Source organism: Hyla sarda, chromosome 8, assembly GCF_029499605.1.
Source record: "Hyla sarda isolate aHylSar1 chromosome 8, aHylSar1.hap1, whole genome shotgun sequence".
NCBI lineage: Eukaryota > Metazoa > Chordata > Amphibia > Anura > Hylidae > Hyla > Hyla sarda.
In genome coordinates, this window is record NC_079196.1 from 96,404,787 (window position 1) to 96,421,943 (window position 17,157).

Sequence of the window (17,157 nt, forward strand, 5' to 3'; positions counted from 1 at the left end):
TGAGGCTGATCCTCATGGGAGGATTATTGCACCAGGACCCTTAGCACTTTTAAAATGCCATTCAATGCCACGGGCTAGATGTAAACTGCAGATGACCATGTTGTGGTAGTTACCATGGATACCCAAGTGATGTGTGAGCTAACACATAGGCCCAACAGATTCCAAGAAGGCCAGAATCACCAGCGGCACCACCATCGATTGTCAGGTCACCCGGATTCAGCAAATACCAGAGTCCAAAATGATGCAGGTTTATACTGTTAATTTTCAGTTTATCGTTACAGTTGGTGTTATTCCATGTCGGAAGGGACGCAGCTACAGCCAGTGGGGTAACTAGAGACAGGCAGGCAGCTATGTGCAATAAAGGTAGGCGTGTTGTTTTCATATGCAGATCTGAAATATTGTCTTATATGCAAGAGGAGGAGTGATGGGGGTTCAGGCAAAAGCCAGGCTATGGATTGCATTGCTAAATGCTCCATCAGAGTGCAATGGTCGCCTGTCCTTTTTTTAAGTGATGATGTGGGTTTAGCCTGTGCTGTATGTATGTATGGGTGGCTGACTGCCACCCACCCAGAAAGTGTATGGGAGGCTGGTTGGCTGCCAGCCTTCCTTCCATTCCTATGAGTAATGTGAGTGCTCATGAAGGGGACATGGTTGGGTCCACCCCTTTCCCGGTTATCCCCTCTAGGCCTTTTGGCTTAGATCAAGTGTAAAAAAAGAAAGGATCTTGCGACAGATCGCATCCTGAGGCACGTTTTTTTTTGTGTGAATACTTGCACTTGGGTGACTTGTGAGCACATACTGATACATACGTTCCCTATCTGGGGACCATAAATTAAATGGATTTTTGAGAAAGGGAGCTGACTTGGAAGCTTGCTTCTGTCGCCCTATGCATTGACCCGATGTGGCAGTATCTTCGGGTAGTGAACAGTGCACCACCCCATTCCAGTGTTAAACAAGAAAGATTGTCATTTAATCCTCCGTGGGTGAGAATTTGAGTTTGAGAATTGGAGACCAAAATGATGAGTTGCACTGACTGGTTTATGAACGTCTATTCATTTAGCGTTTTAATGACCATGTTTGCACACTGATTGGTGTAAAAAAATAAAATAAAACTAAATAATAATAATCTAGCACACCTGTGCAGGTTTGACATGACATGACAGGTAGCTGTCTTGTGGGTGGTGCTGAATCCTGTTAAATGACATGAGGGTCTCATGCCTATACACAAGGGTGTGTCATTGCTGTTGCTTGACCATGCATTGGTTTCTGTGGTCAGTGAATGATAAAAACAAAATTTACCATCCATTGATGGATGGGAAATCCGCCATGAGGCATTTGTTTTTAGAAACTGCTGCTCACAACCAATGTTGCAATGGAGTGTCTCCATCTGCTGGTGGTATTGGAAAGGCATTAGTGCTATGACAGGGTCTGAAGAAGAAGAAGAAGAAGAAGACGGAAAAAAATATATATAAAAAGAAAAAGAGAGAGAGAGAGAGAGACTGACTTAGTGAGCGAGTGAGTGAGAGAGTGAGAGTGAGTGAGAGTGAATGAGTGAGTGAGTGATTGAGTGAGTGAGTGAGTGAGAACAAATGAGTTAAAGCAAGTGAGTGAGAGAGATCGAATGAATGAAAGTCTGAATGACAGAAAGAAAAAAGGATGAAGAAAGAAGCATGAAGAAAAAAAAATGTATATGGAGTTGCTGACATGAGTGCAATCTACAAAGCCGTTGAGGCTGATCCTCATGGGAGGATTATTGCACCAGGACCCTTAGCACTTTTAAAATGCCATTCAATGCCACGGGCTAGATGTAAACTGCAGATGACCATGTTGTGGTAGTTACCATGGATACCCAAGTGATGTGTGAGCTAACACATAGGCCCAACAGATTCCAAGAAGGCCAGAATCACCAGCGGCACCACCATCGATTGTCAGGTCACCCGGATTCAGCAAATACCAGAGTCCAAAATGATGCAGGTTTATACTGTTAATTTTCAGTTTATCGTTACAGTTGGTGTTATTCCATGTCGGAAGGGACGCAGCTACAGCCAGTGGGGTAACTAGAGACAGGCAGGCAGCTATGTGCAACAAAGGTAGGCGTGTTGTTTTCATATGCAGATCTGAAATATTGTCTTATATGCAAGAGGAGGAGTGATGGGGGTTCAGGCAAAAGCCAGGCTATGGATTGCATTGCTAAATGCTCCATCAGAGTGCAATGGTCGCCTGTCCTTTTTTTAAGTGATGATGTGGGTTTAGCCTGTGCTGTATGTATGTATGGGTGGCTGACTGCCACCCACCCAGAAAGTGTATGGGAGGCTGGTTGGCTGCCAGCCTTCCTTCCATTCCTATGAGTAATGTGAGTGCTCATGAAGGGGACATGGTTGGGTCCACCCCTTTCCCGGTTATCCCCTCTAGGCCTTTTGGCTTAGATCAAGTGTAAAAAAAGAAAGGATCTTGCGACAGATCGCATCCTGAGGCACGTTTTTTTTTGTGTGAATACTTGCACTTGGGTGACTTGTGAGCACATACTGATACATACGTTCCCTATCTGGGGACCATAAATTAAATGGATTTTTGAGAAAGGGAGCTGATTTGGAAGCTTGCTTCTGTCGCCCTATGCATTGACCCGATGTGGCAGTATCTTCGGGTAGTGAACAGTGCACCACCCCATTCCAGTGTTAAACAAGAAAGATTCTCATTTAATCCTCCGTGGGTGAGAATTTGAGTTTGAGAATTGGAGACCAAAATGATGAGTTGCACTGACTGGTTTATGAACGTCTATTCATTTAGCGTTTTAATGACCATGTTTGCACACTGATTGGTGTAAAAAAATAAAATAAAACTAAATAATAATAATCTAGCACACCTGTGCAGGTTTGACATGACATGACAGGTAGCTGTCTTGTGGGTGGTGCTGAATCCTGTTAAATGACATGAGGGTCTCATGCCTATACACAAGGGTGTGTCATTGCTGTTGCTTGACCATGCATTGGTTTCTGTGGTCAGTGAATGATAAAAACAAAATTTACCATCCATTGATGGATGGGAAATCCGCCATGAGGCATTTGTTTTTAGAAACTGCTGCTCACAACCAATGTTGCAATGGAGTGTCTCCATCTGCTGGTGGTATTGGAAAGGCATTAGTGCTATGACAGGGTCTGAAGAAGAAGAAGAAGAAGACGGAAAAAAATTATATATAAAAAGAAAAAGAGAGAGAGAGAGACTGACTTAGTGAGCGAGTGAGTGAGAGAGTGAGAGTGAGTGAGAGTGAATGAGTGAGTGAGTTATTGAGTGAGTGAGTGAGTGAGAACAAATGAGTTAAAGCAAGTGAGTGAGAGAGATCGAATGAATGAAAGTCTGAATGACAGAAAGAAAAAAGGATGAAGAAAGAAGCATGAAGAAAAAAAAATGTATATGGAGTTGCTGACATGAGTGCAATCTACAAAGCCGTTGAGGCTGATCCTCATGGGAGGATTATTGCACCAGGACCCTTAGCACTTTTAAAATGCCATTCAATGCCACGGGCTAGATGTAAACTGCAGATGACCATGTTGTGGTAGTTACCATGGATACCCAAGTGATGTGTGAGCTAACACATAGGCCCAACAGATTCCAAGAAGGCCAGAATCACCAGCGGCACCACCATCGATTGTCAGGTCACCCGGATTCAGCAAATACCAGAGTCCAAAATGATGCAGGTTTATACTGTTAATTTTCAGTTTATCGTTACAGTTGGTGTTATTCCATGTCGGAAGGGACGCAGCTACAGCCAGTGGGGTAACTAGAGACAGGCAGGCAGCTATGTGCAACAAAGGTAGGCGTGTTGTTTTCATATGCAGATCTGAAATATTGTCTTATATGCAAGAGGAGGAGTGATGGGGGTTCAGGCAAAAGCCAGGCTATGGATTGCATTGCTAAATGCTCCATCAGAGTGCAATGGTCGCCTGTCCTTTTTTTAAGTGATGATGTGGGTTTAGCCTGTGCTGTATGTATGTATGGGTGGCTGACTGCCACCCACCCAGAAAGTGTATGGGAGGCTGGTTGGCTGCCAGCCTTCCTTCCATTCCTATGAGTAATGTGAGTGCTCATGAAGGGGACATGGTTGGGTCCACCCCTTTCCCGGTTATCCCCTCTAGGCCTTTTGGCTTAGATCAAGTGTAAAAAAAGAAAGGATCTTGCGACAGATCGCATCCTGAGGCACGTTTTTTTTTGTGTGAATACTTGCACTTGGGTGACTTGTGAGCACATACTGATACATACGTTCCCTATCTGGGGACCATAAATTAAATGGATTTTTGAGAAAGGGAGCTGATTTGGAAGCTTGCTTCTGTCGCCCTATGCATTGACCCGATGTGGCAGTATCTTCGGGTAGTGAACAGTGCACCACCCCATTCCAGTGTTAAACAAGAAAGATTCTCATTTAATCCTCCGTGGGTGAGAATTTGAGTTTGAGAATTGGAGACCAAAATGATGAGTTGCACTGACTGGTTTATGAACGTCTATTCATTTAGCGTTTTAATGACCATGTTTGCACACTGATTGGTGTAAAAAAATAAAATAAAACTAAATAATAATAATCTAGCACACCTGTGCAGGTTTGACATGACATGACAGGTAGCTGTCTTGTGGGTGGTGCTGAATCCTGTTAAATGACATGAGGGTCTCATGCCTATACACAAGGGTGTGTCATTGCTGTTGCTTGACCATGCATTGGTTTCTGTGGTCAGTGAATGATAAAAACAAAATTTACCATCCATTGATGGATGGGAAATCCGCCATGAGGCATTTGTTTTTAGAAACTGCTGCTCACAACCAATGTTGCAATGGAGTGTCTCCATCTGCTGGTGGTATTGGAAAGGCATTAGTGCTATGACAGGGTCTGAAGAAGAAGAAGAAGAAGACGGAAAAAAATTATATATAAAAAGAAAAAGAGAGAGAGAGAGAGAGACTGACTTAGTGAGCGAGTGAGTGAGAGAGTGAGAGTGAGTGAGAGTGAATGAGTGAGTGAGTTATTGAGTGAGTGAGTGAGTGAGAACAAATGAGTTAAAGCAAGTGAGTGAGAGAGATCGAATGAATGAAAGTCTGAATGACAGAAAGAAAAAAGGATGAAGAAAGAAGCATGAAGAAAAAAAAATGTATATGGAGTTGCTGACATGAGTGCAATCTACAAAGCCGTTGAGGCTGATCCTCATGGGAGGATTATTGCACCAGGACCCTTAGCACTTTTAAAATGCCATTCAATGCCACGGGCTAGATGTAAACTGCAGATGACCATGTTGTGGTAGTTACCATGGATACCCAAGTGATGTGTGAGCTAACACATAGGCCCAACAGATTCCAAGAAGGCCAGAATCACCAGCGGCACCACCATCGATTGTCAGGTCACCCGGATTCAGCAAATACCAGAGTCCAAAATGATGCAGGTTTATACTGTTAATTTTCAGTTTATCATTACAGTTGGTGTTATTCCATGTCGGAAGGGACGCAGCTACAGCCAGTGGGGTAACTAGAGACAGGCAGGCAGCTATGTGCAACAAAGGTAGGCGTGTTGTTTTCATATGCAGATCTGAAATATTGTCTTATATGCAAGAGGAGGAGTGATGGGGGTTCAGGCAAAAGCCAGGCTATGGATTGCATTGCTAAATGCTCCATCAGAGTGCAATGGTCGCCTGTCCTTTTTTTAAGTGATGATGTGGGTTTAGCCTGTGCTGTATGTATGTATGGGTGGCTGACTGCCACCCACCCAGAAAGTGTATGGGAGGCTGGTTGGCTGCCAGCCTTCCTTCCATTCCTATGAGTAATGTGAGTGCTCATGAAGGGGACATGGTTGGGTCCACCCCTTTCCCGGTTATCCCCTCTAGGCCTTTTGGCTTAGATCAAGTGTAAAAAAAGAAAGGATCTTGCGACAGATCGCATCCTGAGGCACGTTTTTTTTTGTGTGAATACTTGCACTTGGGTGACTTGTGAGCACATACTGATACATACGTTCCCTATCTGGGGACCATAAATTAAATGGATTTTTGAGAAAGGGAGCTGATTTGGAAGCTTGCTTCTGTCGCCCTATGCATTGACCCGATGTGGCAGTATCTTCGGGTAGTGAACAGTGCACCACCCCATTCCAGTGTTAAACAAGAAAGATTCTCATTTAATCCTCCGTGGGTGAGAATTTGAGTTTGAGAATTGGAGACCAAAATGATGAGTTGCACTGACTGGTTTATGAACGTCTATTCATTTAGCGTTTTAATGACCATGTTTGCACACTGATTGGTGTAAAAAAATAAAATAAAACTAAATAATAATAATCTAGCACACCTGTGCAGGTTTGACATGACATGACAGGTAGCTGTCTTGTGGGTGGTGCTGAATCCTGTTAAATGACATGAGGGTCTCATGCCTATACACAAGGGTGTGTCATTGCTGTTGCTTGACCATGCATTGGTTTCTGTGGTCAGTGAATGATAAAAACAAAATTTACCATCCATTGATGGATGGGAAATCCGCCATGAGGCATTTGTTTTTAGAAACTGCTGCTCACAACCAATGTTGCAATGGAGTGTCTCCATCTGCTGGTGGTATTGGAAAGGCATTAGTGCTATGACAGGGTCTGAAGAAGAAGAAGAAGAAGACGGAAAAAAATATATATAAAAAGAAAAAGAGAGAGAGAGAGAGAGACTGACTTAGTGAGCGAGTGAGTGAGAGAGTGAGAGTGAGTGAGAGTGAATGAGTGAGTGAGTGATTGAGTGAGTGAGTGAGTGAGAACAAATGAGTTAAAGCAAGTGAGTGAGAGAGATCGAATGAATGAAAGTCTGAATGACAGAAAGAAAAAAGGATGAAGAAAGAAGCATGAAGAAAAAAAAATGTATATGGAGTTGCTGACATGAGTGCAATCTACAAAGCCGTTGAGGCTGATCCTCATGGGAGGATTATTGCACCAGGACCCTTAGCACTTTTAAAATGCCATTCAATGCCACGGGCTAGATGTAAACTGCAGATGACCATGTTGTGGTAGTTACCATGGATACCCAAGTGATGTGTGAGCTAACACATAGGCCCAACAGATTCCAAGAAGGCCAGAATCACCAGCGGCACCACCATCGATTGTCAGGTCACCCGGATTCAGCAAATACCAGAGTCCAAAATGATGCAGGTTTATACTGTTAATTTTCAGTTTATCGTTACAGTTGGTGTTATTCCATGTCGGAAGGGACGCAGCTACAGCCAGTGGGGTAACTAGAGACAGGCAGGCAGCTATGTGCAACAAAGGTAGGCGTGTTGTTTTCATATGCAGATCTGAAATATTGTCTTATATGCAAGAGGAGGAGTGATGGGGGTTCAGGCAAAAGCCAGGCTATGGATTGCATTGCTAAATGCTCCATCAGAGTGCAATGGTCGCCTGTCCTTTTTTTAAGTGATGATGTGGGTTTAGCCTGTGCTGTATGTATGTATGGGTGGCTGACTGCCACCCACCCAGAAAGTGTATGGGAGGCTGGTTGGCTGTCAGCCTTCCTTCCATTCCTATGAGTAATGTGAGTGCTCATGAAGGGGACATGGTTGGGTCCACCCCTTTCCCGGTTATCCCCTCTAGGCCTTTTGGCTTAGATCAAGTGTAAAAAAAGAAAGGATCTTGCGACAGATCGCATCCTGAGGCACGTTTTTTTTTGTGTGAATACTTGCACTTGGGTGACTTGTGAGCACATACTGATACATACGTTCCCTATCTGGGGACCATAAATTAAATGGATTTTTGAGAAAGGGAGCTGATTTGGAAGCTTGCTTCTGTCGCCCTATGCATTGACCTGATGTGGCAGTATCTTCGGGTAGTGAACAGTGCACCACCCCATTCCAGTGTTAAACAAGAAAGATTGTCATTTAATCCTCCGTGGGTGAGAATTTGAGTTTGAGAATTGGAGACCAAAATGATGAGTTGCACTGACTGGTTTATGAACGTCTATTCATTTAGCGTTTTAATGACCATGTTTGCACACTGATTGGTGTAAAAAAATAAAATAAAACTAAATAATAATAATCTAGCACACCTGTGCAGGTTTGACATGACATGACAGGTAGCTGTCTTGTGGGTGGTGCTGAATCCTGTTAAATGACATGAGGGTCTCATGCCTATACACAAGGGTGTGTCATTGCTGTTGCTTGACCATGCATTGGTTTCTGTGGTCAGTGAATGATAAAAACAAAATTTACCATCCATTGATGGATGGGAAATCCGCCATGAGGCATTTGTTTTTAGAAACTGCTGCTCACAACCAATGTTGCAATGGAGTGTCTCCATCTGCTGGTGGTATTGGAAAGGCATTAGTGCTATGACAGGGTCTGAAGAAGAAGAAGAAGAAGACGGAAAAAAATATATATAAAAAGAAAAAGAGAGAGAGAGAGACTGACTTAGTGAGCGAGTGAGTGAGAGAGTGAGAGTGAGTGAGAGTGAATGAGTGAGTGAGTGATTGAGTGAGTGAGTGAGAACAAATGAGTTAAAGCAAGTGAGTGAGAGAGATCGAATGAATGAAAGTCTGAATGACAGAAAGAAAAAAGGATGAAGAAAGAAGCATGAAGAAAAAAAAATGTATATGGAGTTGCTGACATGAGTGCAATCTACAAAGCCGTTGAGGCTGATCCTCATGGGAGGATTATTGCACCAGGACCCTTAGCACTTTTAAAATGCCATTCAATGCCACGGGCTAGATGTAAACTGCAGATGACCATGTTGTGGTAGTTACCATGGATACCCAAGTGATGTGTGAGCTAACACATAGGCCCAACAGATTCCAAGAAGGCCAGAATCACCAGCGGCACCACCATCGATTGTCAGGTCACCCGGATTCAGCAAATACCAGAGTCCAAAATGATGCAGGTTTATACTGTTAATTTTCAGTTTATCGTTACAGTTGGTGTTATTCCATGTCGGAAGGGACGCAGCTACAGCCAGTGGGGTAACTAGAGACAGGCAGGCAGCTATGTGCAACAAAGGTAGGCGTGTTGTTTTCATATGCAGATCTGAAATATTGTCTTATATGCAAGAGGAGGAGTGATGGGGGTTCAGGCAAAAGCCAGGCTATGGATTGCATTGCTAAATGCTCCATCAGAGTGCAATGGTCGCCTGTCCTTTTTTTAAGTGATGATGTGGGTTTAGCCTGTGCTGTATGTATGTATGGGTGGCTGACTGCCACCCACCCAGAAAGTGTATGGGAGGCTGGTTGGCTGCCAGCCTTCCTTCCATTCCTATGAGTAATGTGAGTGCTCATGAAGGGGACATGGTTGGGTCCACCCCTTTCCCGGTTATCCCCTCTAGGCCTTTTGGCTTAGATCAAGTGTAAAAAAAGAAAGGATCTTGCGACAGATCGCATCCTGAGGCACGTTTTTTTTTGTGTGAATACTTGCACTTGGGTGACTTGTGAGCACATACTGATACATACGTTCCCTATCTGGGGACCATAAATTAAATGGATTTTTGAGAAAGGGAGCTGATTTGGAAGCTTGCTTCTGTCGCCCTATGCATTGACCCGATGTGGCAGTATCTTCGGGTAGTGAACAGTGCACCACCCCATTCCAGTGTTAAACAAGAAAGATTCTCATTTAATCCTCCGTGGGTGAGAATTTGAGTTTGAGAATTGGAGACCAAAATGATGAGTTGCACTGACTGGTTTATGAACGTCTATTCATTTAGCGTTTTAATGACCATGTTTGCACACTGATTGGTGTAAAAAAATAAAATAAAACTAAATAATAATAATCTAGCACACCTGTGCAGGTTTGACATGACATGACAGGTAGCTGTCTTGTGGGTGGTGCTGAATCCTGTTAAATGACATGAGGGTCTCATGCCTATACACAAGGGTGTGTCATTGCTGTTGCTTGACCATGCATTGGTTTCTGTGGTCAGTGAATGATAAAAACAAAATTTACCATCCATTGATGGATGGGAAATCCGCCATGAGGCATTTGTTTTTAGAAACTGCTGCTCACAACCAATGTTGCAATGGAGTGTCTCCATCTGCTGGTGGTATTGGAAAGGCATTAGTGCTATGACAGGGTCTGAAGAAGAAGAAGAAGAAGAAGAAGACGGAAAAAAATATATATAAAAAGAAAAAGAGAGAGAGAGAGAGAGACTGACTTAGTGAGCGAGTGAGTGAGAGAGTGAGAGTGAGTGAGAGTGAATGAGTGAGTGAGTGATTGAGTGAGTGAGTGAGTGAGAACAAATGAGTTAAAGCAAGTGAGTGAGAGAGATCGAATGAATGAAAGTCTGAATGACAGAAAGAAAAAAGGATGAAGAAAGAAGCATGAAGAAAAAAAAATGTATATGGAGTTGCTGACATGAGTGCAATCTACAAAGCCGTTGAGGCTGATCCTCATGGGAGGATTATTGCACCAGGACCCTTAGCACTTTTAAAATGCCATTCAATGCCACGGGCTAGATGTAAACTGCAGATGACCATGTTGTGGTAGTTACCATGGATACCCAAGTGATGTGTGAGCTAACACATAGGCCCAACAGATTCCAAGAAGGCCAGAATCACCAGCGGCACCACCATCGATTGTCAGGTCACCCGGATTCAGCAAATACCAGAGTCCAAAATGATGCAGGTTTATACTGTTAATTTTCAGTTTATCGTTACAGTTGGTGTTATTCCATGTCGGAAGGGACGCAGCTACAGCCAGTGGGGTAACTAGAGACAGGCAGGCAGCTATGTGCAATAAAGGTAGGCGTGTTGTTTTCATATGCAGATCTGAAATATTGTCTTATATGCAAGAGGAGGAGTGATGGGGGTTCAGGCAAAAGCCAGGCTATGGATTGCATTGCTAAATGCTCCATCAGAGTGCAATGGTCGCCTGTCCTTTTTTTAAGTGATGATGTGGGTTTAGCCTGTGCTGTATGTATGTATGGGTGGCTGACTGCCACCCACCCAGAAAGTGTATGGGAGTCTGGTTGGCTGCCAGCCTTCCTTCCATTCCTATGAGTAATGTGAGTGCTCATGAAGGGGACATGGTTGGGTCCACCCCTTTCCCGGTTATCCCCTCTAGGCCTTTTGGCTTAGATCAAGTGTAAAAAAAGAAAGGATCTTGCGACAGATCGCATCCTGAGGCACGTTTTTTTTTGTGTGAATACTTGCACTTGGGTGACTTGTGAGCACATACTGATACATACGTTCCCTATCTGGGGACCATAAATTAAATGGATTTTTGAGAAAGGGAGCTGATTTGGAAGCTTGCTTCTGTCGCCCTATGCATTGACCCGATGTGGCAGTATCTTCGGGTAGTGAACAGTGCACCACCCCATTCCAGTGTTAAACAAGAAAGATTGTCATTTAATCCTCCGTGGGTGAGAATTTGAGTTTGAGAATTGGAGACCAAAATGATGAGTTGCACTGACTGGTTTATGAACGTCTATTCATTTAGCGTTTTAATGACCATGTTTGCACACTGATTGGTGTAAAAAAATAAAATAAAACTAAATAATAATAATCTAGCACACCTGTGCAGGTTTGACATGACATGACAGGTAGCTGTCTTGTGGGTGGTGCTGAATCCTGTTAAATGACATGAGGGTCTCATGCCTATACACAAGGGTGTGTCATTGCTGTTGCTTGACCATGCATTGGTTTCTGTGGTCAGTGAATGATAAAAACAAAATTTACCATCCATTGATGGATGGGAAATCCGCCATGAGGCATTTGTTTTTAGAAACTGCTGCTCACAACCAATGTTGCAATGGAGTGTCTCCATCTGCTGGTGGTATTGGAAAGGCATTAGTGCTATGACAGGGTCTGAAGAAGAAGAAGAAGAAGAAGAAGACGGAAAAAAATATATATAAAAAGAAAAAGAGAGAGAGAGAGAGAGACTGACTTAGTGAGTGAGTGAGTGAGAGAGTGAGAGTGAGTGAGAGTGAATGAGTGAGTGAGTGATTGAGTGAGTGAGTGAGTGAGTGAGAACAAATGAGTTAAAGCAAGTGAGTGAGAGAGATCGAATGAATGAAAGTCTGAATGACAGAAAGAAAAAAGGATGAAGAAAGAAGCATGAAGAAAAAAAAATGTATATGGAGTTGCTGACATGAGTGCAATCTACAAAGCCGTTGAGGCTGATCCTCATGGGAGGATTATTGCACCAGGACCCTTAGCACTTTTAAAATGCCATTCAATGCCACGGGCTAGATGTAAACTGCAGATGACCATGTTGTGGTAGTTACCATGGATACCCAAGTGATGTGTGAGCTAACACATAGGCCCAACAGATTCCAAGAAGGCCAGAATCACCAGCGGCACCACCATCGATTGTCAGGTCACCCGGATTCAGCAAATACCAGAGTCCAAAATGATGCAGGTTTATACTGTTAATTTTCAGTTTATCGTTACAGTTGGTGTTATTCCATGTCGGAAGGGACGCAGCTACAGCCAGTGGGGTAACTAGAGACAGGCAGGCAGCTATGTGCAACAAAGGTAGGCGTGTTGTTTTCATATGCAGATCTGAAATATTGTCTTATATGCAAGAGGAGGAGTGATGGGGGTTCAGGCAAAAGCCAGGCTATGGATTGCATTGCTAAATGCTCCATCAGAGTGCAATGGTCGCCTGTCCTTTTTTTAAGTGATGATGTGGGTTTAGCCTGTGCTGTATGTATGTATGGGTGGCTGACTGCCACCCACCCAGAAAGTGTATGGGAGGCTGGTTGGCTGCCAGCCTTCCTTCCATTCCTATGAGTAATGTGAGTGCTCATGAAGGGGACATGGTTGGGTCCACCCCTTTCCCGGTTATCCCCTCTAGGCCTTTTGGCTTAGATCAAGTGTAAAAAAAGAAAGGATCTTGCGACAGATCGCATCCTGAGGCACGTTTTTTTTTGTGTGAATACTTGCACTTGGGTGACTTGTGAGCACATACTGATACATACGTTCCCTATCTGGGGACCATAAATTAAATGGATTTTTGAGAAAGGGAGCTGATTTGGAAGCTTGCTTCTGTCGCCCTATGCATTGACCCGATGTGGCAGTATCTTCGGGTAGTGAACAGTGCACCACCCCATTCCAGTGTTAAACAAGAAAGATTCTCATTTAATCCTCCGTGGGTGAGAATTTGAGTTTGAGAATTGGAGACCAAAATGATGAGTTGCACTGACTGGTTTATGAACGTCTATTCATTTAGCGTTTTAATGACCATGTTTGCACACTGATTGGTGTAAAAAAATAAAATAAAACTAAATAATAATAATCTAGCACACCTGTGCAGGTTTGACATGACATGACAGGTAGCTGTCTTGTGGGTGGTGCTGAATCCTGTTAAATGACATGAGGGTCTCATGCCTATACACAAGGGTGTGTCATTGCTGTTGCTTGACCATGCATTGGTTTCTGTGGTCAGTGAATGATAAAAACAAAATTTACCATCCATTGATGGATGGGAAATCCGCCATGAGGCATTTGTTTTTAGAAACTGCTGCTCACAACCAATGTTGCAATGGAGTGTCTCCATCTGCTGGTGGTATTGGAAAGGCATTAGTGCTATGACAGGGTCTGAAGAAGAAGAAGAAGAAGACGGAAAAAAATATATATAAAAAGAAAAAGAGAGAGAGAGAGAGAGACTGACTTAGTGAGTGAGTGAGTGAGAGAGTGAGAGTGAGTGAGAGTGAATGAGTGAGTGAGTGATTGAGTGAGTGAGTGAGTGAGTGAGAACAAATGAGTTAAAGCAAGTGAGTGAGAGAGATCGAATGAATGAAAGTCTGAATGACAGAAAGAAAAAAGGATGAAGAAAGAAGCATGAAGAAAAAAAAATGTATATGGAGTTGCTGACATGAGTGCAATCTACAAAGCCGTTGAGGCTGATCCTCATGGGAGGATTATTGCACCAGGACCCTTAGCACTTTTAAAATGCCATTCAATGCCACGGGCTAGATGTAAACTGCAGATGACCATGTTGTGGTAGTTACCATGGATACCCAAGTGATGTGTGAGCTAACACATAGGCCCAACAGATTCCAAGAAGGCCAGAATCACCAGCGGCACCACCATCGATTGTCAGGTCACCCGGATTCAGCAAATACCAGAGTCCAAAATGATGCAAGTTTATACTGTTAATTTTCAGTTTATCGTTACAGTTGGTGTTATTCCATGTCGGAAGGGACGCAGCTACAGCCAGTGGGGTAACTAGAGACAGGCAGGCAGCTATGTGCAACAAAGGTAGGCGTGTTGTTTTCATATGCAGATCTGAAATATTGTCTTATATGCAAGAGGAGGAGTGATGGGGGTTCAGGCAAAAGCCAGGCTATGGATTGCATTGCTAAATGCTCCATCAGAGTGCAATGGTCGCCTGTCCTTTTTTTAAGTGATGATGTGGGTTTAGCCTGTGCTGTATGTATGTATGGGTGGCTGACTGCCACCCACCCAGAAAGTGTATGGGAGGCTGGTTGGCTGCCAGCCTTCCTTCCATTCCTATGAGTAATGTGAGTGCTCATGAAGGGGACATGGTTGGGTCCACCCCTTTCCCGGTTATCCCCTCTAGGCCTTTTGGCTTAGATCAAGTGTAAAAAAAGAAAGGATCTTGCGACAGATCGCATCCTGAGGCACGTTTTTTTTTGTGTGAATACTTGCACTTGGGTGACTTGTGAGCACATACTGATACATACGTTCCCTATCTGGGGACCATAAATTAAATGGATTTTTGAGAAAGGGAGCTGATTTGGAAGCTTGCTTCTGTCGCCCTGTGCATTGACCCGATGTGGCAGTATCTTCGGGTAGTGAACAGTGCACCACCCCATTCCAGTGTTAAACAAGAAAGATTCTCATTTAATCCTCCGTGGGTGAGAATTTGAGTTTGAGAATTGGAGACCAAAATGATGAGTTGCACTGACTGGTTTATGAACGTCTATTCATTTAGCGTTTTAATGACCATGTTTGCACACTGATTGGTGTAAAAAAATAAAATAAAACTAAATAATAATAATCTAGCACACCTGTGCAGGTTTGACATGACATGACAGGTAGCTGTCTTGTGGGTGGTGCTGAATCCTGTTAAATGACATGAGGGTCTCATGCCTATACACAAGGGTGTGTCATTGCTGTTGCTTGACCATGCATTGGTTTCTGTGGTCAGTGAATGATAAAAACAAAATTTACCATCCATTGATGGATGGGAAATCCGCCATGAGGCATTTGTTTTTAGAAACTGCTGCTCACAACCAATGTTGCAATGGAGTGTCTCCATCTGCTGGTGGTATTGGAAAGGCATTAGTGCTATGACAGGGTCTGAAGAAGAAGAAGAAGAAGACGGAAAAAAATATATATAAAAAGAAAAAGAGAGAGAGAGAGAGAGACTGACTTAGTGAGCGAGTGAGTGAGAGAGTGAGAGTGAGTGAGAGTGAATGAGTGAGTGAGTGATTGAGTGAGTGAGTGAGTGAGTGAGAACAAATGAGTTAAAGCAAGTGAGTGAGAGAGATCGAATGAATGAAAGTCTGAATGACAGAAAGAAAAAAGGATGAAGAAAGAAGCATGAAGAAAAAAAAATGTATATGGAGTTGCTGACATGAGTGCAATCTACAAAGCCGTTGAGGCTGATCCTCATGGGAGGATTATTGCACCAGGACCCTTAGCACTTTTAAAATGCCATTCAATGCCACGGGCTAGATGTAAACTGCAGATGACCATGTTGTGGTAGTTACCATGGATACCCAAGTGATGTGTGAGCTAACACATAGGCCCAACAGATTCCAAGAAGGCCAGAATCACCAGCGGCACCACCATCGATTGTCAGGTCACCCGGATTCAGCAAATACCAGAGTCCAAAATGATGCAGGTTTATACTGTTAATTTTCAGTTTATCGTTACAGTTGGTGTTATTCCATGTCGGAAGGGACGCAGCTACAGCCAGTGGGGTAACTAGAGACAGGCAGGCAGCTATGTGCAACAAAGGTAGGCGTGTTGTTTTCATATGCAGATCTGAAATATTGTCTTATATGCAAGAGGAGGAGTGATGGGGGTTCAGGCAAAAGCCAGGCTATGGATTGCATTGCTAAATGCTCCATCAGAGTGCAATGGTCGCCTGTCCTTTTTTTAAGTGATGATGTGGGTTTAGCCTGTGCTGTATGTATGTATGGGTGGCTGACTGCCACCCACCCAGAAAGTGTATGGGAGGCTGGTTGGCTGCCAGCCTTCCTTCCATTCCTATGAGTAATGTGAGTGCTCATGAAGGGGACATGGTTGGGTCCACCCCTTTCCCGGTTATCCCCTCTAGGCCTTTTGGCTTAGATCAAGTGTAAAAAAAGAAAGGATCTTGCGACAGATCGCATCCTGAGGCACGTTTTTTTTTTGTGTGAATACTTGCACTTGGGTGACTTGTGAGCACATACTGATACATACGTTCCCTATCTGGGGACCATAAATTAAATGGATTTTTGAGAAAGGGAGCTGATTTGGAAGCTTGCTTCTGTCGCCCTATGCATTGACCCGATGTGGCAGTATCTTCGGGTAGTGAACAGTGCACCACCCCATTCCAGTGTTAAACAAGAAAGATTCTCATTTAATCCTCCGTGGGTGAGAATTTGAGTTTGAGAATTGGAGACCAAAATGATGAGTTGCACTGACTGGTTTATGAACGTCTATTCATTTAGCGTTTTAATGACCATGTTTGCACACTGATTGGTGTAAAAAAATAAAATAAAACTAAATAATAATAATCTAGCACACCTGTGCAGGTTTGACATGACATGACAGGTAGCTGTCTTGTGGGTGGTGCTGAATCCTGTTAAATGACATGAGGGTCTCATGCCTATACACAAGGGTGTGTCATTGCTGTTGCTTGACCATGCATTGGTTTCTGTGGTCAGTGAATGATAAAAACAAAATTTACCATCCATTGATGGATGGGAAATCCGCCATGAGGCATTTGTTTTTAGAAACTGCTGCTCACAACCAATGTTGCAATGGAGTGTCTCCATCTGCTGGTGGTATTGGAAAGGCATTAGTGCTATGACAGGGTCTGAAGAAGAAGAAGAAGAAGACGGAAAAAAATTATATATAAAAAGAAAAAGAGAGAGAGAGAGAGAGAGACTGACTTAGTGAGCGAGTGAGTGAGAGAGTGAGAGTGAGTGAGAGTGAATGAGTGAGTGAGTTATTGAGTGAGTGAGTGAGAACAAATGAGTTAAAGCAAGTGAGTGAGAGAGATCGAATGAAT

General features: G+C 43.4%; 10 pseudogenes; all 10 read left to right on the plus strand.

Moving 5' to 3' along the window:
* The first annotated feature begins 674 nt into the window (after positions 1 to 674).
* Positions 675 to 938, plus strand: LOC130288715 (U2 spliceosomal RNA; annotated as a pseudogene).
* Positions 939 to 2,401: 1,463 nt separating this feature from the next.
* LOC130285689 (U2 spliceosomal RNA) lies at positions 2,402 to 2,665 on the plus strand (annotated as a pseudogene).
* Positions 2,666 to 4,122: 1,457 nt separating this feature from the next.
* On the plus strand, positions 4,123 to 4,386 carry LOC130285690 (U2 spliceosomal RNA; annotated as a pseudogene).
* A 1,461-nt stretch (positions 4,387 to 5,847) lies between these two features.
* On the plus strand, positions 5,848 to 6,111 carry LOC130285691 (U2 spliceosomal RNA; annotated as a pseudogene).
* Positions 6,112 to 7,571: 1,460 nt separating this feature from the next.
* Positions 7,572 to 7,835, plus strand: LOC130289258 (U2 spliceosomal RNA; annotated as a pseudogene).
* Positions 7,836 to 9,287: 1,452 nt separating this feature from the next.
* Positions 9,288 to 9,551, plus strand: LOC130285693 (U2 spliceosomal RNA; annotated as a pseudogene).
* A 1,466-nt stretch (positions 9,552 to 11,017) lies between these two features.
* On the plus strand, positions 11,018 to 11,281 carry LOC130285694 (U2 spliceosomal RNA; annotated as a pseudogene).
* Positions 11,282 to 12,751: 1,470 nt separating this feature from the next.
* LOC130285695 (U2 spliceosomal RNA) lies at positions 12,752 to 13,015 on the plus strand (annotated as a pseudogene).
* A 1,464-nt stretch (positions 13,016 to 14,479) lies between these two features.
* On the plus strand, positions 14,480 to 14,743 carry LOC130289144 (U2 spliceosomal RNA; annotated as a pseudogene).
* Positions 14,744 to 16,207: 1,464 nt separating this feature from the next.
* On the plus strand, positions 16,208 to 16,472 carry LOC130287822 (U2 spliceosomal RNA; annotated as a pseudogene).
* Positions 16,473 to 17,157: the final 685 nt, after the last annotated feature.